Source organism: Oncorhynchus clarkii, chromosome 20 (genome assembly GCF_045791955.1).
Source record: "Oncorhynchus clarkii lewisi isolate Uvic-CL-2024 chromosome 20, UVic_Ocla_1.0, whole genome shotgun sequence".
Classification (NCBI taxonomy): domain Eukaryota; kingdom Metazoa; phylum Chordata; class Actinopteri; order Salmoniformes; family Salmonidae; genus Oncorhynchus; species Oncorhynchus clarkii.
Genome location: NC_092166.1, coordinates 54,527,737 through 54,551,576, shown reverse-complemented (window position 1 = coordinate 54,551,576; position 23,840 = coordinate 54,527,737). Strand labels below are relative to the sequence as shown.

Sequence of the window (23,840 nt, the reverse complement as noted above, 5' to 3'; positions counted from 1 at the left end):
CTCAATGTTTATATCAGAGGACAAATTAGCGAACAACAGCAAGCTAGCTAAATAGAACAGATTCAATTTAGAAGAAAAAAAAGATCTTCGCTTATATTTAGCCAATATTGATCAGAGTTACCTTGTACAATGGATATCTACACAGTTATAAAATTGACAAGGTGGTGTAGGCCTACACGAAACACAGACCTTATTTTAAGTGAATCTAAAAATATCCTATGGAATAAATGAATGAAGGAACCGCTTGTCAGATTTTGCTAGAAGGTGTCATGGGAATTATGACCATTATTAAAATAGGATTTCCAGCATATAGAAATTACAGTTTTTGTTTTCAACATTCATCACAGGTAACTTAAACTCTATTTTTATTCAAACAGTTGAGAGTATTTTCTCCTAAGCAGACTCTTCAGTATCATTGTCACTTTTTAATTACTTAAAAATCATACAATGTGATTTTCTGGATTTTTGTTTTAGATTCCGTCTCTCACAGTTGAAGTGTACCTATGATAAAAAATTACAGACCTCTACATTCTTTGTAAGTAGGAAAACCTGCAAAATCAGCAGTGTATCAAATACTTGTTCACCCAACTGTATATATATAAATAAATATATAAATATAAAATATATATATATATATATAAATTCATAGGCCGATTAATCGGTATTGGCTTTTTTTGTCCTCCAATAATGGATATCAGTATCGGCGTTGAAAAATCATAATCGGTCGACCTCTAGTTTCTACTGTAGCTCACTGTATGTACTGAGCGTAGTATATTTGTGCATATGCCTTATAACCGCGGACACGCGAGGTAACGCTACTAATTTCATAACATTTATGGTGTTATATTCAATGCTGAGGTAGCTAGCTACATTCTTCTATTAGCTCTGGAAAACAATGCTAATTGCGTCAGAGAAGTATTAGTATGTGTTGTATTTTGAAGCTACCCTGGCCTTATGACTGCCAAGTGGCGCAGCTGTCTAAAGCACAGTGTCTCAGTGCTAGGGGCGTCACTACAGACATCCAGGTTCAAATCCAGACTGCGTTTCTATCAAAGTAAGTGCCTTATTACGATATAATAGTTTCTGTATGTCGTGTTATACCGTTTCTACTATAGCTCACTGTGTGTATGGAGCATAATATATTTGTGTATATTCCTTATAACCGCGGACACGTGAGGTAACGTTACTCATTTCATAACCTTTATGGTGTTATATTCAATTGTGCTTATGTAGCTAGCTACATTATTCTATTAGCTCTGTAAAACAATGCTAATTGCGTCAGAGAAGATTTGGCTTGTTGTTTTTGAAGCTACCCTGGAAAAATGTAAAAATATCTTCTTATACCACTTGGTCGTTTTCTGAGTGCATTCCACAAAGCTGTTTATCATGTCCGCCTTATCCACTGATCACATTGAGGTTATAGTCAAGCACGCAGTCTGGTTTGATATTTCTCTCTCCCGTCAGGTGGTCCACCTTCCCTGTGGCCGACATGGTTGCTGTATGGACATGGATGTCTCGTTTGTCATGCCACTTTACTGCCAACAGTTGACATTTCTTATTTTGTATAACGGGTCATTTAGGATGGCAGTAGCGTTGTTGATGAAATGCAGTCACAGCAGCAGAACTAGGAAGCAGTCTTGGGAAAAGACGGTGGCAAAGAAGGGAGTTACAAACATAGAATTTGTGCTCCAGTATTCTCTTTGGGAGTTCTTCTTTACTATCCCCATGAGAAGGACTGTCACCAGGAAGGTATACATTTCACTAATTGTGGTTGCCCCCCCCCCCCCCCCCACTGGCTCGCTCTTCTCCTGTAGCTCCAAGGCATAGCGATTGGTCTCTGCTATGTCTCCCACCAGCTCCTCTGTCAGAAACAACTTGAAGCACTGCCTCAGATGGAAATGGCAAGGGGAGTTGCACTCCAGACTGGGACCCATCAAAGCAAACAGCAGGGTCCGGAGGGGTGAAATGGCTGGCAGCCTTCCAGCTACCACAGAACTCCTGTACTTCATCCACTGTCGGTCTGCCTCCATCACCACCAGCATCTTCAAAGGGAACTGGGACTTTGTCAGTGGACAAGGGGCCCTCAGATTCAGGGTTCTCAATGGCTGGGGGGCAGGGCAGCTCCTCACTGTCAGAATCTGATTTCTGACTTTCAGACTCATTGTCCGAATGTTTTTAAATCTCCAGAATTTCCGCATTTGTCAGTTGTCTCCTTTTGAAAGACATTGCTAATGCTACAGCTTAGCTCACTAGCTACATACATAAACAACAACACTGAATGGCTCAGAGTGGGAGTGAGAGGTTATGTGATTGATTGCCTGCACGCACCATTTGTATCAATAAATCAGTATCAGAAAATGTTTTGTGTGGTATTATTGATATATTTACTGTTTTATCCACGTTTTTCAATTACCGGTGATAAATCATGCATTCCAATTCTTGCATAGATTGTAATGGGCACATTTTTTGTGCCTATTAGGTTGTACTAATTGGTTGTACTGATTATGATGAGCTAAGCTAATTCCAGCTTTGTTTGGAGCCATGTTTGTTGACATACAATACATTCTGGGTGTCACGTAATCGTCTGTCGGACCAAAGATGTTATAAGAAAATGAGGTGAGTAAGGGTTCACAAATTTTTTGAGAACTTCCGGAAGTGAATGGTGGGATGTGAACGATGGTAGACGACACACCCCCTTCAACATGCATACTATAAACAGACCAAACTCATCTTGTCTTCTCTTATTATCTCTGGTTTCTGTGAGAAAAAAAAGCATGGCAGCTTGCAGAAACTAACCATCTTCGGATTACTTTCGATTTCTAGAAAGTGTTTTACTCAATTATTTCAATCAATAGTGAGCTCACTCGTGATGTGATTCATTATAATAGTAATTGCTATTTGCTAATTCATAAATGTAGTTTATGTCAGCCGAGAGTTATACAAATATGACCGCCTGTGAGTTAGCGCTAAGACAAATGTAGCCCACATTGTTTTTGGTTTGGATGATTGTGTTATGCTGTAGATACTTCTGTGAATGTCTGAACATTGCATCCAAAAATAAACTGCTCACATTCTGGACAACTTTGTAAGGACTGTGTTTGTGCAAAATGTTTCTGAAAAAAACAGTGGCCAGCTCAAATGCTGATTATTGCGTCATTCCAAACTGGCCGTTCTAAATAAGCGTTCTAATCACACCGGTTTGATCGTACGCTACAGGGACCACTGTAGAATGATCACACCCGTGTGTTGGTACATGTGAAAAGGTTAATAGTCAAAGTGGGTACACTTCCTGATAAACTAGTCACCGTATCAGTATATTCGTCAATGTTATTATCGGAGGCTACCCGGCACATATCCCAGTCCGCGTGAGCAAAATAATCTTGAAGTATGTATGCATCCTGGAAGTTGAAGTAGCATCTGGTTTATATGCATTGTCAACATTGACAGCTTTTGTTTCCATAAACAATTTTTGTTTCAGGCCAAGCAGCTGAACTGTCAGCCATGGGTGCCAGATTGAGAGCCAGTGAGAGAGGGGTGGAGGATCTGACGTGAGAGAGCGCAGACAGAACAAAAGGTGGCCTTCTCAGCACGTTTGACCGATGACGGAGTTGTAGGACCCTTCGATACTGAACACACGGGTCTACACCAAAGTCTTCAACGACATTGGCCAAGCCCACAACCCAACGACAGAAATCTTCACGGCACCAGTGAGAGGGTTCCACAACTTCAGATTCAGAGCCTGTAACAATCAGAGCGATAAGAACGTAGTTGTTATCATGTCCGTAAATGGCAAGTTCATTCTGCACAATTATGAGCATGAACCTGATTCCCAACTTAGATGTATGTCTAATGCAGTCGGTCAGCAGCTGGAGAAGGGAGATGTGGTGTGTTGGGAGAGATGTGGCGGTCCTCAGGGAACCAGCTCTTTGTTAGCAATATGAATCACATTATATTCAATGGCTCTCTGCGCTTCCCTATGCGAGAACACCATAACTGCTGTAAAGGTCTCAGGTGAGGAGTCTGTATTGTAAGGCCCTCTTGGAGCTCCAAATGCTCCTCTTACAACAATTAATAAAACCATTTAAAAAATACTGAGTGTCTGTGTAGTTTGTTAACAAACTGTTTACAAACATTGAAATAAAACAACATATATTTTGGGGTTAGGATTGGGTAAACCAATTGTAGGTCATGAGGTATTTCTAAAGTATATTCTTCAAGAATTAATGGGTCTATAATACCATTAATTGACATGACCATTGAGCAGTTGTAAATATTGCAGATTCTACCTTAAAGATTTGATTTGTTAAATGTGTTCCTGTGGTAAAGGGGATTGGGTTGAGGTCGGGTGATTGTGGAGGCCAGGTCATCTGATGCAGCACTCCATCACTCTCCTTCTTGGTCAAATAGCCCTTACACAGGCTGGAGGTGTGTTGGGTCATTGTCCTGTTGAAAAACAAATGATAGTCCCACTAAGCGCAAACCAGATGGGATAGTGTATTGCTGCCGAATGCTGTGGTAGCCATGCTGGTTAAGTGTGCCTTGAATTCTAAATAAATCACAGACAGTGTCACCAGCCAAGCACCCCCATAATGCGTCTCACAAAGACACTGTGGTAGGAACCAAAAATCTCAAATTCGGACTTGTCAGACATAAAGGACAGATTTCCACAGGTATAATGTCCATTGCTTGTGTTTCTTTGCCCAAGCAAGTCTCTTCTTCTTATTGGTGCCCTTTAGTAGTGGTTTCTTTGCAGCAATTCAACCATGAAGACCTGATTCACGCAGTTTATGTTGAGATGTGTCGGTTACTTGAACTCTGTGAAGCATTTATTTGGGCTGCAATTTCTGAGGCTGGTTACTCTAATGAACTTATCCTTTGCAGCAGAGGTAACTCTGGGTCTTCCTTTTCTGTGGCGGTCCTCATGAGAGCCAGTTTCATCATAGCTATCCCAGTCTGCTGTGCCCACATGCTTCAAGATGGCCACTACTGTTCCTGTTCCCAAGAAAGCTAAAGTAACTGAAATAAATGACTATCGCTATGTAGCACTCACTTCTGTCAACATGAAGTGCTTTGAGAGACTAGTCAAGGATCATATCACCTCCACCCTACCTGATACCCTAGACCCACTCCAACTTGCTTACTGCCCCAATAGGTCCACATACCACGCAATCGCCATCACACTGCACCCTGTACACTGCCCTACCCCATCTGGACAAGAGGAATACCTATGTAAGAATGCTGTTCATTGACTACAGCTCAGCATTTAACACCATAGCACCCTCCAAGCTCATCATTAAGTTTGAGGACCTGAGTCTGAACCCCTGAGTCTGAACCTCCTGGACTTTCTGACGGGCAGCCCCCAGGTGGTGAGGGTAGGAAACAACATCTCCACCCCGCTGATACTCAACACTGGGGCCCCACAAAGGTGTGTTCTCAGCCCTCTCCTGTACTCCCTGTTCACCCATGACTGCGTGGCCATGCTCGCCTCTAACTCAATCATCAAGTTTGCAGACGACACAACAGTGGTAGGCTTGATTACCAACAACAATGAGACGGCCTACAGGGAGGAGGTGAGGGACCTCGGAGTGTGTTGTCAGGAAAATAACCTCTCACTCAACGTCAACAAAACAAAGGAGATGATCGTGGAAACAGCAGAGGGAGCACCCCCCTATCCACATCGACGGGACAGTAGTGGAGAAGGTGGAAAGTTTTAAGTTTCTCGGCGTACACATCACGGACAAACTGAAATGGTCCACCCACAAAGACAGCGTGGTGAAGAAGGTGCAACAGCGTCTCTTCAACCTCAGGCCAAAAAGATCATCAAGGACAACAACCACCCGAGCCACTGCCTGTTCACTCCGCTATTATCCAGAAGGCGAGGCCAGTACAGGTGCATCCAAGATGGGACCGAGAGACTGAAACAGCTTCAATCTCAAAGCCATCAAGACTGTTAAACAGCCATCACTAACATAGAGTGGTTGCTGCCAACATGCAGACTCAAATCTCTTGCCACTTTAATACATTTAACAAATGGATCTAATAAAGTTCTCACTGGTCACTTAAATAACGGCACTTTAATAATGTCTACATATGTTACATTACTCATCCCATATGCATATACTGTACTCTATACCATCTACTGCATCTTGCCTATGCCGCACGGCCATCGCTCATCCATATATTTATGTGTACATATTATTTTTCATCCCTTTACACTTGTGTGTATAAGGTAGTCATTGTGAATTTGTTAGATTACTTGTTAGATATTACTGCACTGTCGGAACTAGAAGCACAAGCATTTTGCTACACTCGCATTAACATCTGCTTATCATGTGTATGTGACCAATACAATTTGATTTGATTTGATTCAATGTTATGTTACTGCACTTGAAGAAACTTTCAAAGTTCTTGGCATTTTCTGGATTGACTGACCTTCATGTCTTAAAGTAATGATGGACTGTCATTTCTCTTTGCTTAATTGAGGTGTTCTTGCCATAATATGGACTTGGTCTTTTACCAAATAGGACTATCTTCTGTATACCACCTCTACAACTAATTGGCTCAAACGCATTAAGAAGGAAAGAAAGTCCACAAATGAACTTTTAACAAGGCACACCTGTTAATTGAAATGCATTCCAAGTGACTTCCTCATGAAGTTGGTTGAGAGAATGCCAAGTGTGCAAAGTTGTCATCAAGGCAAAGGGTGGCTACTTTGAAGAATCTAAAATCTAAAATATATTTTGATTTGATTAACACTTTTTTGGTTACTACATGATTCCATATGTGTTATTTCATAGTGTTGACAATGTAGAATATAGTGAAAATAAAGAAAAACCCTTAAATGAGTAGGTGTGTCCAAACTTTTGACAGGTACTGTATATTATTGCCATACCAACCAAAGATGTTAGGATTTTGAGAATTTAGTGAATCTCATTAAAAAAGGGAAGAATAATAATAACAAAATGTACATGGATGATGGTTACAATATGTATTACTTGTAAGTTATATACAATGTAAATACTTCAGGGAATTCATGTTCATGGGATGTTCCTCCAGGCTATGGCAATCATAAATATCTGGCAGTAATATTTGCGGTTTCTACCTCACGCAGAATAATTCACAGTTTTATGTCAATAGCAAATCAATTTTCTTGAAAAAAGATTAGTGCATCTCTTTCTCTACCTCTCCTGTCGTGCAGTGACCACATACACACTCCTCTTTGGGTAGCCATGTCTTTTTGTGTCTTTTTGTGTCTTGACAATTGGTGGTCGCTGAGTCTGTATTTGGTCAGGATCTGTTTTGTATCTCTGATTGAGTACAGATATTCTGCCAATTTGTGTTCTCTTTTGAGGGCCAAATTGCAATTTAGTATATTCTGTTTTTTTTTTCTTCAATTTGTCAAATGGGAGGTTTAAATTTCTGTATAACAATCTGATTAGATTTTTCTCTCTATCAGGCTTTTCAATTGTCTTCTGTATGAAATATGTCAATTTAGCCCAATCCATATAGGTCGATTCACCCGTGTGTAAAGGGTTCAAACTGTGAACTAACAGCTTTGGCTGAGGGCCCTGTTAGGGAGAGACAGTACAGTACACTGAAAAGGACACGCAGAGAGGTCAGGCCGCTCACGAGGACTGTGTGCTCCTGATCTCCGTGGCCGATGTATGACGTTTACGTGCATTAATGCTCGCAAGGCTGCCGGCCCAGACAGCATCCTAAGCCACGTCCTCAGAGCATGTGCAGACCAGCTGGCTGGAGTGTCACATTCAATCTCTTAATATCCCAGCCTGTTTTCACCACTTGCTTCAAGATGTCCACCATTGTTCCTCTAACCAAGAAAGTGAAGGTAGCTGAACTAGCTGAGCTACCACACCGTAGCACTCAATTCTGTAATCACAAAGTGCTTTGACAGGCTAGTTAAGGACCATACCACATTGCATTGCACACACACATTATGCCACCTGGACAAGAGGAATACCTATGTAAGAAGGCTGTTCATCGGGGGCCTCCCGGGTGGCGCAGTGGTTAAGGGTGCCATCAGAGTCCTGGGTTCGCGCCCAGGCTCTGTCGTAACCGGCCGCGACCGGGAGGTCCGTGGGGCGACGCACAATTGGCCTAGCGTCGCCCGGGTTAGGGAGGGCTTGGTCGGTAGGGGTGTCCTTGTCTCATCGCGCACCAGCGACTCCTGTGGCGGGCTGGGCGCAGTGTACGCTAGCCAAGGTGGCCAGGTGCACAGTGTTTCCTCCGGCGCATTGGTGCGGCTGGCTTCCGGGTTGGATGTGCGCTGTGTTAAAGAAGCAGCGGCTTGGTTGGTTGTGTATCGGAGGACGCATGACTTTCAACCTTCGTCTCTCCCGAGCCCGTACGGGAGTTGTAGCGATGAGACAAGATAGTAGCTACTACAACAATTGGATACTACGAAATTGGGGAGAAAAAGGGGTAAAATTTTTAAAAAAGGCTGTTCATCGACTACAGCTCAGTGGTCAACACCATAGTTCCCTCCAAGCTCGACACCAAGCACAGGGCCCTGGGTCTGAATCCCTCTCGGGGGAACTGGATCCTAGACTTCCTGACGGGCCGTCTTGCTGGACTTCCTGACGTGCCCCCTCCTGTACTCCCCATGACTGCCTGGCAACGCACGTCTCCAACTCCATCATCAAGTTTGCTGGCGACACATCAGTGGTAGGCCGGATTACCAACAATGACGAGACAGCCTACAGGTAGAAGGTGTGCCTTGGAGGAGTGGTGTCAGTACGCCCCCCATTTTATGGCTCCACTGCATCGCAGTGCAAGAGGCGTCACCAAAGACCCTGGTTCGATCCCGGGCTGTAGCAGTGATCGGAAGTCCCATAGGGAGGCGCACAATTGGCCCAGCATCCGGGTTAGGGGAGGGTTTGGCCGGGGTAGGATGTCATTGTAAATAATATTTTTTTAACTGACTTGCCTAGTTAAATAAAGGTTAAATAAAAAATTTAAAATCCTTGACGTGCATATCACTCAGGACCTGAAATGGTCCCTTCACACCGACAGTGGGGTGAAGAAGGTGCAACAGCGCCTCTTCATCCTCAAGAGGATAAAGACATTTGGCTTGGCCCCTAAGACACAGATGCACCATTGAGAGCATCCTGTCGGGCTCTATCACCGCCTGGCAATTGCACCGTCCGCAACCGACGCATCGGGGACACACTACCTGTCCTCCAGGACATCGACAGCACCCAGTGTCACAAGAAGGCCATGAAGACCATCAAGGACCTCACCTCAGCCACCCAAGCCACGGCCTGTTCACCCCACTACCATCTAGAAGGCAGAGACAGCACAGGTGCATCAAATCTGGGACAGAGAGACTGATAAACAGCTACTATCCCCAGGCCATCAGACCGTTAAACAGCCGGCCCCCTAAACTAGACAGCCTCTGCACACTACTCTGCCCTCTGCCCAGTACTCTACCCTGTCCCTTAGTCACGGTCACTAGCCGGCTACCACCGGGTACTCCACCCTGCACCTTAGAAACTGCCGCCCTATGTACATAGTCATTGAACACGGGCCACTTTTTTAATGTTTACAGACTAGTTATATATCTACTGCTGTGCTAAATCGTTTTACTACTTCTTAATGTTTTATTACTGTGTGTTTGTCTGACATTTACTGCACTGACTTGATAGGAACAAGAGCATAAGGCTTTCGCGACACCCACCATAACACCTGCTAACTGTGTCGGCGACCAATGCATTTAGACAAGATTGGATTTGATTTAACGACTAGGCTAAAAAGGACAAAAGTAATAATAGGATCAACTGAGTAGCCTACAATCCCCAATCTACTGGTAGACACACACGTCCCGTTGAATTCACGTGCAAATGTGTCATAACATGTGTTAATTACAGCATATAAAACATGCTGCTTTCAGAGAGCCCACGTGCCATAGTGGAAGCTGACTTCATGACGATAGTATTCTTGTGTTGTGTGAGAAAGAGAGCCCAGGGCTTAGTGAGTGAGTGAAACACCACACGTTAGGCCAGCGAGCCCCCCTTTTCCCGCCCTCCCTCCTTCCTATACACATCTGTAATAACAGCAGGACTTGGCTGCACTCCGGCCCTCATCGCCACCTGTGTGTGTGTGTGTGTGTGTGTGTGTGTGTGTGTGTGTGTGTGTGTGTGTGTGTGTGTGTGTGTGTGTGTGTGTGTGCGTGCGTGCGTGCATAAGCGTAAAGGCATAGGGGCCCACTCACACCAATCAGCTGAGACAAAACTGCGAACTCCGCCCACCACTGCCACCTCCAAAACGAACCAGTCACCATGGTTTCTACCTCTGCGCCAGCAAAACGTTCAGACTAACAGTCCGAGAAGGAGAGGAAGAGTTGAACGTTGTAAAGTTACAGTAATGTCAACGTTTTTACAGTAAGGCATGACTTCCCTATTGATTCCATAGCTGATGCTAAATAGTTGAAATAGATCCATGTGATATTAAGCAGACAATGTGGCGGAACACATTAACACACATTAACACATTATGACAGCCACAATATGACACAACTCTAGTCTGAAAACAACCCATTTAATCACATACCACATTCTAGCCTGCCCTGGCCAATCCAAAACTAAAGAGCAAAACACCAAAGATAATGATACTGTCTTCACTGAGTGGATCCCCGAGTTAAATACAGAGAGCTGAGGTGTCCTGGTACATTTCTCTGGGATACTCCAGGTGCCATTGGTGTGGTGGGACAGTGCCAGGTAGCTATGGCTACGTGACTGGAGTCACACCTGAGACCGAGACACTCTGTGCCAATACAGACCCAAAGGAATGAATAAATATTGACTTGAACGGAGGGAGACATTCACGCTGGAGGAAAAGGGGAGAAGAGGGAGGGAAGGAAGGAGAGGGAGCGATGTAGAAAGAGAGAACACCTAGGGAGAGAAAGATAGGAGAGATACGGCGGGAGGGTCAAACTGACAAGGAAAGAAATGTAGACATTAAACAGCAATAGCTAGTGACTGATTGGTGTGTCGAGGGAGAGAGAGAGAGGGAGAGAGGGCAGAGAGAGAAGGAGAGAGAGCAAGTGAGTGTGTGACAGAGAGAGGGAGAGAAAGAGAGAGAGCAGATATATATATATATACAGTGCCTTGCGAAAGTATTCGGTCCCCTTGAACTTTGCGACCTTTTGCCACATTTCAGGCTTCAAACATAAAGATATAAAACTGTATTGTTTTGTGAAGAATCAACAACAAGTGGGACACAATCATGAAGTGGAACGACATTTATTGGATATTTCAAACTTTTTTAACAAATCAAAAACTGAAAAATTGGGCGTGCAAAATTATTCAGCCCCTTTACTTTCAGTGCAGCAAACTCTCTCCAGAAGTTCAGTGAGGATCTCTGAATGATCCAATGTTGACCTAAATGGCTAATGATGATAAATACAATCCACCTGTGTGTAATCAAGTCTCCGTATAAATGCACCTGCACTGTGATAGTCTCAGAGGTCCGTTAAAAGCGCAGAGAGCATCATGAAGAACAAGGAACACACCAGGCAGGTCCGAGATACTGTTGTGAAGAAGTTTAAAAACGGATTTGGATACAAAAAGATTTCCCAAGCTTTAAACATCCCAAGGAGCACTGTGCAAGCGATAATATTGAAATGGAAGGAGTATCAGACCACTGCAAATCTACCAAGACCTGGCCGTCCCTCTAAACGTTCAGCGCATACAAGGAGAAGACTGATCAGAGATGCAGCCGAGAGGCCCATGATCACTCTGGATGAACTGCAGAGATCTACAGCTGAGGTGGGAGACTCTGTCCATAGGACAACAATCAGTCGTATATTGCACAAATCTGGCCTTTATGGAAGAGTGGCAAGTAGAAAGCCATTTCTTAAAGATATCCATAAAAAGTGTTGTTTAAAGTTTGCCACAAGCCACCTGGGAGACACACCAAACATGTGGAAGAAGGTGCTCTGGTCAGATAAAACCAAAATTGAACGTTTTGGCAACAATGCAAAACGTTATGTTTGGCGTAAAAGCAACACAGCTCATCACCCTGAACACACCATCCCCACTGTCAAACATGGTGGTGGCAGCATCATGGTTTGGGCCTGCTTTTCTTCAGCAGGGACAGGGAAGATGGTTAAAATTGATGGGAAGATGGATGGAGCCAAATACAGGACCATTCTGGAAGAAAACCTGATGGAGTCTGCAAAAGACCTGAGACTGGGACGGAGATTTGTCTTCCAACAAGACAATGATCCAAAACATAAAGCAAAATCTACAATGGAATGGTTCAAAAATAAACATATCCAGGTGTTAGAATGGCCAAGTCAAAGTCCAGACCTGAATCCAATCGAGAATCTGTGGAAAGAACTGAAAACTGCTGTTCACAAATGCTCTCCATCCAACCTCACTGAGCTCGAGCTGTTTTGCAAGGAGGAATGGGAAAAAAATTCAGTCTCTCGATGTGCAAAACTGATAGAGACATACCCCAAGCGACTTACAGCTGTAATCGCAGCAAAAGGTGGCGCTACAAAGTATTAACTTAAGGGGGCTGAATAATTCTGCACGCCCAATTTTTCAGTTTTTGATTTGTTAAAAAAGTTTGAAATATCCAATAAATGTCGTTCCACTTCATGATTGTGTCCCACTTGTTGTTGATTCTTCACAAAAAAATACAGTTTTATATCTTTATGTTTGAAGCCTGAAATGTGGCAAAAGGTCGCAAGGTTCAAGGGGGCCGAATACTTTCGCAAGGCACTGTATATATATATATATTTATAGAGAGAGAGAGTGTGGGAGAGTGTGTGTGAGAGAGAGAGAGAGAGAGAGAGAGAGAGAGAGAGAGAGAGAGAGAGAGTGAGAGACAGAGAGAGAGAGAGTGAGAGAGAGAGCGAGCGAGATAGTGTGAGAGACAGAGAGAGAGAGAGAGTGAGAGACAGAGAGAGAGAGAGTGTGAGAGAGCGTGTGAGAGACAGAGAGAAGTCTAGCAGTGGGGCCAAACCCACCCAGCTCAGAAGGGTTCTCTGCTGAGGAGGGCCAGAGCTCAGCAGATCCCAGAGGACTGAGCCAACACTACAAGAATGCTGTGGTCCCAACCACTCACTCTCACTCTCACTCTGTCTGTCTGTCTGTCTGTCTGTCTGTCTGTCTGTCTGTCTGTCTGTCTGTCTGTCTGTCTGTCTGTCTGTCTGTCTGTCTGTCTGTCTGTCTGTCTGTCTGTCTGTCTGTCTGTCTGTCTGTCTGTCTGTCTGTCTGTCTGTCTGTCTGTCTGTCTGTCTGTCTGTCTGTCTGTCTGTCTGTCTGTCTGTCTGTCTGTCTGTCTGTCTGTCTGTCTGTCTGTCTGTCTGTCTGTGTCTGTCTGTGTGTCTGTCTGTCTGTCTGTTGTCTGTCTGTCTGTCTGTCTGTCTGTCTGTCTGTCTGTCTGTCTGTCTGTCTGTCTGTCTGTCTGTCTGTCTGTCTGTCTGTCTGTCTGTCTGTCTGTCTGTCTGTCTGTCTGTCTGTCTGTCTGTCTGTCTGTCTGTCTGTCTGTCTGTCTGTCTGTCTGTCTGTCTGTCTGTCTGTCTGTCTGTCTGTCTGTCTGTCTGTCTGTCTGTCTGTCTGTCTGTCTGTCTGTCTGTCTGTCTGTCTGTCTGTCTGTCTGTCTGTCTGTCTGTCTGTCTGTCTGTCTGTCTGTCTGTCTGTCTGTCTGTCTGTCTGTCTGTCTGTCTGTCTGTGTGTGTGTGTGTGTGTGTGTGTGTGTGTGTGAGAGAGAGAGACTGGGTCTGCCGCTGTGACAAAAGCTCTCTTCTCATTCACACTAATGACCACAAAGCACTCAGAGAGTCTACACACTTTAGACTCAATTTGCAGTCAATCACACGTACATGTACTCCTACAGTTTGACTTTCATTACAGTCCCCCAAAACATTCCACGTGTTAATGCAGGCAACAAAACATTATAATACCACAGTAAGTAAAGAGGGGTGGGGGGGGGGGTTCTCAGCTTGGTTGAGGAGGCCTCCTTGTTCACTCACTCTACCTGGCTACCACCTGCTTCCTCATACATACACACACACACACACACACACACACACACACACACACACACACACACACACAGGCCAACACAATCGACACACGTACCTCCTGCGGTGATACAGCAGCAGGAAAAGACAAAGCCACTGGCATGGAGAGGACCTTCTCACGGCAGCCACTCTGCCTGCTGGGAACAGGCCTGCTAGACCACATCAAAGAGAGAGAGAGAGGCCTGGGCAGAGCCAAGAATAGCCAGAAGAGACTGCACCTGTAACACAGCTAACACAGCTACCAGAGGAAAAGAGGACAAGAGAGGCTTTCACTGGGAGCTGGAGGAGGGAGAGAGTGTGAGAGAGAGAGAGAGAGAGAGAGAGAGAGAGAGATGGAGAGAGACAAAGTGGTAGAAAGAGAACATAAAGTCGTTGAGAAAGAGAGGAAAGGGGAGAAAAAGTGATGGAGCGCGAGTGGTAGAGGTAGAGAGAGAGAGAGAGCTAGTATATGTGCCCTCCACCTCAACTTCCTCCCTGGTTTGCTGCCAGTAGCTGGTCCACATCTGGAGGGCGGTCTCCACACATTCCTCAGGATTCCTGCTCGCCTCCCTCCCCTCGCCTTCCCTCCCGCCTCTCAATCGGAACATTCACACACACACACACACACACACACTACCCACACGCAGATAGATACAACCATGCACAGACACAAACAAACCGACGGACAGACGCGTGCACGCGCACACAAATACATGTGTTCACTCACATTTCCTGCTTATTCCTTCTTATCTTCCAACCGGGATTTCTGTAAAATCTGGGATATTTGGGAAAGTTACCGGAATTTTGCAAGCCTAGGTCTGAGCATCCTCTTCGGCCCATGCATTACTTATGAGTTAGGTATGCAGTACCAGGGTGGCCACTGGGTGGTAGCAGCAGACAGCAGAGTACACAGCCCAGACACAAGAGCAGCCAGGCACAAAGGAGTGCTGTTCTGTCCTCCTCATCCCCACAGAGTAAACAGTTCTTTCCCACGGGAAGGAACAAGTGATGCTCCTGTCTACTAGCCACATGGTATGTGGAGGAGGATCATGACACACACACACAGAGAGAGAGAGAAAGAGAGAGAGAGAGAGAAACATCTACTCATGCACACACTCCCCAAATCCCAGGTCTAATGCAGGGGCATCTGACCACGGTTAAACCAGCGACCAGATGTGTCTAAATCCTATAGGGGCAATATCTGTGGTCATAGTCATCAATGTAATAGCCGGATCAGCGTAGGATTGGGCCTGGGTAATATGGTCACCTGTATAAGTGGTACATGTTGTCTTACCTGGCACTCTCGAACGTGGCCGATGAGGTCTTTCCTATGGCTCCGAACCCTACACCAACAGCAAGGCCCTCTACAAGAGAACGAAAACACATAGCCATGGAGGTTGAATTTGAACATGTGTGTGTGTCGTGGTGTGTGTAAGTGAGAAAGAGAAAGGGAGAGCGAGAGAGAGAGAGAGAGAGAGAGAGAGAGAGAGAGAGAGAGAGAGAGAGAGAGAGAGAGAGGGAGATCGAAAGCGAATGGACAAATGATAACAGAATTAAGGATAGGGGTTAAGGTTAGGTTTAAGGGTTAGGGAAAATAGGATATTGAATGGGAATCAATTGTTTGGTCCCCGCAAGTATAGTAAAACAAATGTGTGTGTGTGTGTGTAAGTGAGAGAAAGAAAGAAAGAAAGACGGACAGAAAGAGACTCCAATATTTATTGCGAGGCACCAGTCAAGTTCAAATAGGCTAAACGGTGGTCTGCCACATCACGACGTCGTCCCCATTTATGTGTGGAGGGACAAAAGCTACATGTTCTCTTCTGCCATCTAGTGTTAGTGAAAGGAACTTCATCCTTATCTCCGACTTCTCATTACTGCCTTCGAGGTGTGGATCGATGGACGAGTGGGTTATCTCTATTTAATCCTCCCTCTCTCACAGTCTGCAACTTTATCTCCTTTTCTCTTTCCATCTTCTCTCTTTTTTCGTTTCGCTCCCCATCTCTCTGTACACCTCCTCTATTACTCATCCCTCTCAATCTCCCTCAATATGAGTGAACGTGCAACGGACGAACGCTGACACACACAGCTCCTCGGTGTAGATTTACGGGTGGGTAAAACAGCCGAGGCAGAACTAAGCCATATCTTTCTCTCCCTCCCTCCCCCTTCCCACGGGCTTAGAGAAATAAACTCTTACAGGTCATGTAAGTGAATTAGAAAAAAGAGAGAGAATGAGAACCATCCCTATGTCTCCCCCGGGCTCTGACAGGAGAGGGGGAGGAGGAGGTCACTGATATATTCGCACAGCTTGAAATACATGGTGTATTCAGATGAGCAGGCCTGTCGAAGCCATTACGGAGGAGCCCATTACAAACTCAGGCAGAGGGAGTAATACCTTCATTTGTTCCTGTATGGGACATTAGGGGGGGTGCTGTTTAGGGGAAGGAGGGTGGTGGTGGTGGTGGTGGTGGGGGGGTCAGTCTCTAGCTTCACAACGATGTGGTATAGACAAGGGGGTGGTCTATCCCATGTGGGAGCCAGGTTTAAGTAATCTGCTAGAGTAACGTACAGTGATTTCAGAATGTATTCATACCCCTTGACTTATTCCACGTTTTGTTGTGTTACCGCATGAATTCAAAATGGATGAAATAAATTTTTTGGTCAGACATCGACACAGAATAACCCATAATGGCAAAGTGAAAACATGTTTTTGACATTTTTTTGCACATTTATTGAAATACCTCATTTACATACAGTTGAAGTCGGAAGTTTACATACACTTAGGTTGGAGTCATTCAAACTTGTTTTTCAACCAAATTTCTTGTCAACAAACTATAGTTTTGGCAAGTTGGTTAGGACATCAAACTTTGTGCGCAACACAAGTCATTTTTCCAACAATTGTTTACAGACAGATTATTTAACTTATAATTCACTGTATCACAATTCCAGTGGGTCAGAAGTTTACATACACTAAGTTGACTGTGCCTTTAAATAGCGTGGAAAATTCCAGAAAATGATGTCATGCCTATAGAAGCTTCTGATAGGCTAAATTACATCAATTGAGTCAATTGGAGGTGTACCTGTGAGTGTATTTCAAGGCCTACCTTCAACTCAGTGCCTCTTTGCTTGACACCATGGGAAAATCAAAATAAATCAGCCAAGACTTCAGAATTTTTTTTTAGACCTCCACATCCTTGGGAGCAATTTCCAAATTCCTGAAGGCACCACGTTCATCTGAACAAACAATAAATAGTACGCAAGTATAAACAACATGGGACCACGCAGCCGTCGTTCTGCTCAGGAAGGAGACGCGTTCTGTCTCCTAGAGATGAACGTATTTTGGTGCAAAATGTGCAAATCAATTCCAGAACAACAGAAAAGGACCTCGTGAAGATGCTGGAGGAAACAGGTACAAAAGTATCTACATCCACAGTAAAAGTCCTATATCGACATAACCTGAAAGGGTGCTCAGCAAGGAAGAAGCCTCTGCTCCAAAACCGCCATAAAAAAGCCAGACTACGGTTTGCAACCGCACATGGGGACAAAGATTGTACTTTTTGGAGAAATGTCCTCTGGTCTGATGAAATAAAAATAGAACTGTTTGGCCATAATGACCATCTTTATGTTTGGAGGAAAAAGAGGGTAGGCTTGCAAGCCGAAGAACACCATCCCAACCGTGAAGCACGGGGGTGGCAGCTTCATGTTGTGGGGGTGCTTTGCTGCAGGAGGGACTGGTGCACTTCACAAAATAGATGGCATCATGAGGGAGGAAAATTACATGGATATATTGAAGCAACATCTTAAGACATCAGTCAGGAAAATGGGTCTTCCAAATGGACAATGACCCCAAGTATACTTACAAAGTTGTGGCAAAATGGCTTAAGGACAACAAAGTCAAGGTATTGGAGTGGCCATCACAAAGCCCTGACCTCAATCCTATTGAACATTTTTGGGCAGAACTGAAAAGGCGTGTGCGAGCAATGAAGCCTACAAACCTGACACAGTTACACCAGCTCTGTCAGGAGGAATGGGCCAAAATTCACCCAACTTATTGTGGGAAGCTTGTGGAAGGCTACCCGAAACGTTTGACCCAAGTTAAACAATTTAAAGGCAATACACTCAATTAGTATTTGGTAGCATGTAAACTTCTGACCCACTGTGAATGTGGTGAAAGAAATAGAAGCTGAAATAAGTATTTCTCTCTACTATTATTCTGACATTTCAGAACTTCCAGAGCTTCCAAATAGCAATAGTGAATAGCAGAATTGGTCAGGAGCCCGTAAGACAGCTACTATACACAGCAGCTCCATCTTTTTTTGCTGACCAGTAGTCAAACCATGTAGTCAATGACCATCACACCATAACAATTCTGATTTGCAGGTTTGTGGTCTGAGTGTGTTATGACATATACAAAGCAGTGAGTGTCAAAATCTGTGTCAAAAGCTCCAGGGCCTTCTCTGTGTCTGGGAGATAGTTAACCTTTCATGAACTGATCCCTGGTGGTGCCTTTGGGAAGTTGTGTCGGGATGTCTCTTCTCCTCTGCCTGTCTTTTTCCTTTTCTCATGTGGGGCTAGACACACAGCAGAGCAGGCCGGTAGAGACCTTTACGGCCCAGGTTTGGAGTGTGTGTGTACGTGCGTGTGTGTCTCTGTCTGCTGGCGGCCATGTCGTGACATCTCCGCTTGTTGTTTCATGCTGTTTCACACAAGGCAGTCGGCCCTGACATCATCCATTGTTAACAGACACTCCCCCTTCACCTCTTCCCCTCTCTTCTCTCCTCCACTCCCTCTTCCAACTCTTCTCCCCTTTCTCCAAATATATTAATTCATCAAGACCTTCGAGGCCTAGGGTGCCTCGCTCCTTGGTAACAGCAACGCCAGATGCTCACCTACACACACCTTGCTGTGTGGGTGTTGTCGTTAAATGTTGCTAGTGAGTCATTCAACAAATGAACATCTTATCAAATGAGCTCAGCCGAGGTCCTGGAGGAACGGAAGGAAGGGAGGAGGAGGAACAGGAGGAGGAGGAGGAAGAAGAGAAAGACGAGGAGGAAGATGTGTACTATTCCTCCTCGTCTCTTTCCATCTCTCCAGGACCTAGTCCGAGCTCATTTGCTTCACCCGCGATAACATCTGCAAAATATGTGTACACGAACAATATAATTGGATTGATGGCGTTTGATGTGTCATACATGTCTACTCCTTGGAAAGGTACAAAGTTCAACTTCACTTAATAAAAGAAAGATTCAGCCATTATGTTATGTTATATTGTTTTTGTGCATCTCAGCAATCCTTACAACATATCTACATGCTCTGAGCTCAGGCACAACGAAGACAAACAGAATAAAAGTAACTTTGCTAATACAGCTACAGTGGGTATAGAAAGTCACCACCCCCTTTCAAAATGTTCCCCTTTTGTTGCCTTACAGCCTGAAATGAAAACACATAAAAATCGGACTTTTTCGGCTTTATTTACACACAGTAACCCACAATATCCAAGTTAAAATAAAATGAATAAAAACGTTTTAAATAAAAATTAAAACAGTTTAATACCCTATTTGGATAAGTGAACACCCCCCTGAGTTAATACTTGGTGGAACCCCCTTTTGCTTGAAATACGGCCATGAGTCTCTTTGAATACGTCTCTATCTTTGCACACCTAGACTGTGCAACATTTGCCCATTCCTCCTTGCAGAATTGTAAATGAAATCTTCTCATTTTTCTAAGGGGGGGGTTCACTTATCCAAATACGGTGTTTCACTGTTTCACTTTTAGCTCATTTTCAGAGTTTTTTATATATATTTTTTTCTCAATTATATTGTGGGTTACTGTGAGTAAATAAAGTTTAATTTCATGTGCTTTCATTTCAGGCTGTAAGGCAACAAAAGGTGAACATTTTGAAAGGGGGTGGTGGCTTAGTTAATTAGTTCGCAGTATTATAAGATTACAGTGGGCATAATCTTATAATACTGCAAACTAATTAACTAATCAGAGATAAGTGTGTGCGAGTCACTGTGGAGGCTAAGTTTGCATGACTGACATTAAAAAGCATCCAGTCGATTATTTTATTGTTATTTGTCCCCCATTCTCTTTGAAAATAGCACTATCACTAGGCTATCATAACAATGTCACGCTGTCACCATGAAGTGTCAGAAAATGCCATCGAGCTGTCCTACTGCTGTCATTATTCTATTAAGGCGCTGTCTCCTGTCTCTACATAATCATTGCTGACAAGGTCAGAATGATGACAGAAATATCAATAGATCATTTAATTGCCAGGTAAGAGGTTGGTCCCTGTGGTACAAAAGTCTGGAGTTGGCAAAGAAGTGTGAAGTGAAGAAAACTCTTGACTCGCTGGTTTGCATACAACATCTCTAATTAGATAGACAGTCGGAGAGAAGGAAAGAAGCCGTCAAACAGACAAGTGCATTTTCAAAGCGGTAGAGAAACATTTCCCTTAATGGGCAATAGGCCATTCTAGGCATGTTCAAAGGGCTGATGTAGCCGAGCAAAGATGCATATGGACTAAATGCAATAATGCATCAACTCTGAGGGACACACAGGTAACTAATCCTGAAAAAGAATGACATATGGTTTCCTCCCAGCTCTCAGCACGTTGAGCCCTAGAGATAATGAACAACTACTTTTCCAGGGAGGAGAAGTTTAATTACCATTCCTGTTCCCAGTACTGGGAGGGAAGCACATGTGGAGAGAGAGAGAGGGGGGGGGGGGGGGGGGGGGAACGGGAGAGATGTACAAAAACACACTCAGCCATGTATAGTAACTAACTCTGTTTTTGTCTTCCTGCGTCTTCTCTGTAGGGAAATAATAAACATGTTTCCATGTTCGCACTAGCCAAGCTGTAGCTAATTGATGTGGGAATTGATGTGTGCCAGCGAGGGGCCTGGATCCTTCATCCAGGATTTCGCACAAGGCCTGCACTATCAGAATAGCTTATCAAATCAAATCTTATTGGTCACATACACAAATTCTAGCAGATGCCAGGTGTAATAGCATGGCAGGTGTAGCAAAATGCTTGTGTTCCTAGCTCCAACAGTGCAGTACTATCTAACAATTCACAACAATACACACAAATCTAAAAGTTAAAGAATGAATTTAGAAATATAGAAATATTAGGACGAGCAATGTAGGAGTGACATTGACAAAAATACAGTTGAATATAATACAAATGAAATGAGTAAAGCAGTATGAAAACATTATTAAAGTGACTAGTGTTCCATTATTAAAGTGACCAGTGATTCCATGTCTATGTTTACGGGGCAGAAGTCTCTAAGATGCAGGGTTGAGTAACCGGGTGGTAGGCGGCTAGTGATGACTATTGAACAGAGTGGTGGCTTTGAGATAGAAGCTGTTTTTCAGACTCTCTGTCCCAGCTTTGATGCATCTGTACCGACCTCGCCTTGGCTTGATGAGCTTGATGATCTTTTTGGCCTTCCTGTGACATTGGGTGCTGTAGGTGTCCTGGAGGGCAGGCAGTGTGCCCCCGGTGATACGTCTCCACCCTCTGGAGAGCCCTGAGGTTGCAGACAGTACAGCTGCCATACCAGGTGATACAGTCCGACAGGATGCTCTCAATTGTGCATCTGTAAAAGTTAGGGGCCTAGACTAATTTCTTCAGCCTCCTGTGGTGAAAGAGGCGCTGTTGAGCCTTCTTCCCAACACGGTCTGTGTGGGTGGATCATTTCAGATTGTCAGTGATGCCGAGTGGCCCATCAGGAAGTAAAGGACCCAGTTGCACAGGGCTGGGATAAGATCCAGGGCCCCGAGGTTAATGATGCACACATAAGTGCACTCACACACAGCCTACCACTGGGGGGGTACACATCCACCCTTACACCACCGTGCTACTCTGCTATTATCTAGAAGCTAGAAAAAACAATGGACATCTTCAGTCAAACACACGCTAGGTGATTTAGGCTGTGTGTGTGTTCGCAGTTAGGAAATTCTTAGTGTCCCAGACCATCCCACAGGCGTGGAGGCAAGTGTATGCGACGTCCATTAGGGTAAATTTGGACCATCCGTAGGCCTATATTTATGACCACCATTCACCTCACCTGACTCTTTCTGGAATCACCAGCACATGAAGACTGTAACATAACACCCAGGCAACATTGCAACAGTTCTTAGGGTCCGAGCTGAGCTATAGTCAATGAACAGCATTCTTACATATATTTTTTTTTTTTAACCTTTATTTAACTAGGCAAGTCAGTTAAGAACAAATTCTTATTTTCAATGGTAGCCTAGTGGGTAACAGTGGGTTAACTGCCTGTTCAAGGGCAGAACAACAGATTTGTACCTTGTCAGCTTGGGGATTTGAACTTGCAACCTTCTGGTTACTAGTTCAACGCTCTAACCACTAGGCTACCGTGCCGCCCCAGGTGTTCCTCTTGACCAGATGGGATAGGGCAGTGTGCAGTCCGATGGTGATTGCATCGTCTGTGGATCTATTTTGTCAGTATGCAAATTGAAGTAGGTCTAGGGTGTCAGGTAAGGTAGAGGTGATATGATCCCTAACTAGCCTTTCAAAGCATTTCATGAAGACAGAAGTTGAATTGCGATTCCACTTTGTCACTGAAACGTTTGCTTGTTTGATTGACTTACGGAGAGAATAACTACGCTGTTTGTATTCAACCAAATTCCCAGTCACCTTGCCATGGTTAAATGTGGTGGTTCATGCATTCACTTTGTGCGAATGCTGACCATCTATCCACAGTTTCTGGTTTGGATAGGTCTTAATAGTCACAGTGGGAACAACATCCCCTATACACTTACTGATGAAGTCAATCACCGTTTCCGTGTATACTCATTGGCTACACGGAACAAATCCCAATCTGCATGATCAAAACAATCTTTGATGCATGGTTTCTGATTGGGTCAGACCAGCATTGAATAGATCTTTGCACAGGTATTTCCTGTTGGAGTTTCTGACTATAGGAAGGGAGAATCAAAATTGTGATCTGATTAGCAGAAGGGAGGCAAGGGACTTTCAGGCATCCCGGAAGGGAGAGTGGTCAAATTCTTTCCAGCGCGAGTACTACAGTCAATGTGTTGATAGAACTTTGGTGGCGTTTTCCTAAAATTTGATTGGTTAAAATCCCCAGCTACAATAAATGGGGCCTCAGGATATGTGGTTTCCAGTTTGCACAAAGTCCAATGTATTTCCTTGAGGGCCATCGGCTTGAGGGTGAATACACACAGCTGTGACTATAACCGCAGATAACTGTCTTGGGAGGTAATATGGTCAGCATTTGATTGTGAGGTATTGCTTATTGTTTTATTTCACTGTAGAGCCCTCAGTCCAGCTCAACATGCCTTAGATAGCTCTTTTGTCCCACCCCCACACACGCAGAGACCTCACCTGGCTTAACTGGTGCCTCCGGAGACTAAACATTGTCACTCAACGCCAAGGTTTACCTCCACTGTACTCACATCCTACCATACCATTGTCTGTACGTTATGCCTTGAATCTATTCTACCACGCGCAGAAATCTGCTCCTTTAACTCTCTGTTCCGAACGCACTAGACGACCAGTTCTTATAGCCTTTAGCCGTACCCTTAACCTACTTCTCCTCGGTTCCTCTGGTGATGTAGAGGTTAACCCAGGCCCTGTAGCCCCCAGTTCCGCTCCTATTCCTCAGGAGCTCTCATTTGTTGACTTCTGTAACCGTAAAAGCCTTAGTTTCTTGCATGTTAACATCAGAAGCCTCATCCCTAAGTTTGTTTTATTCACTGCTTTAGCACAATCCGCCAACCCTGATGTCCTAGCCGTCTGAAGGGGTGGAGTTGCAATCTA

General features: G+C 44.3%; 1 pseudogene; it reads right to left on the bottom strand.

Moving 5' to 3' along the window:
* Nucleotides 1-23,840, bottom strand: part of LOC139376535 (zinc transporter ZIP11-like) — a 146,014-nt pseudogene that overhangs the window by 16,776 nt on the left and 105,398 nt on the right.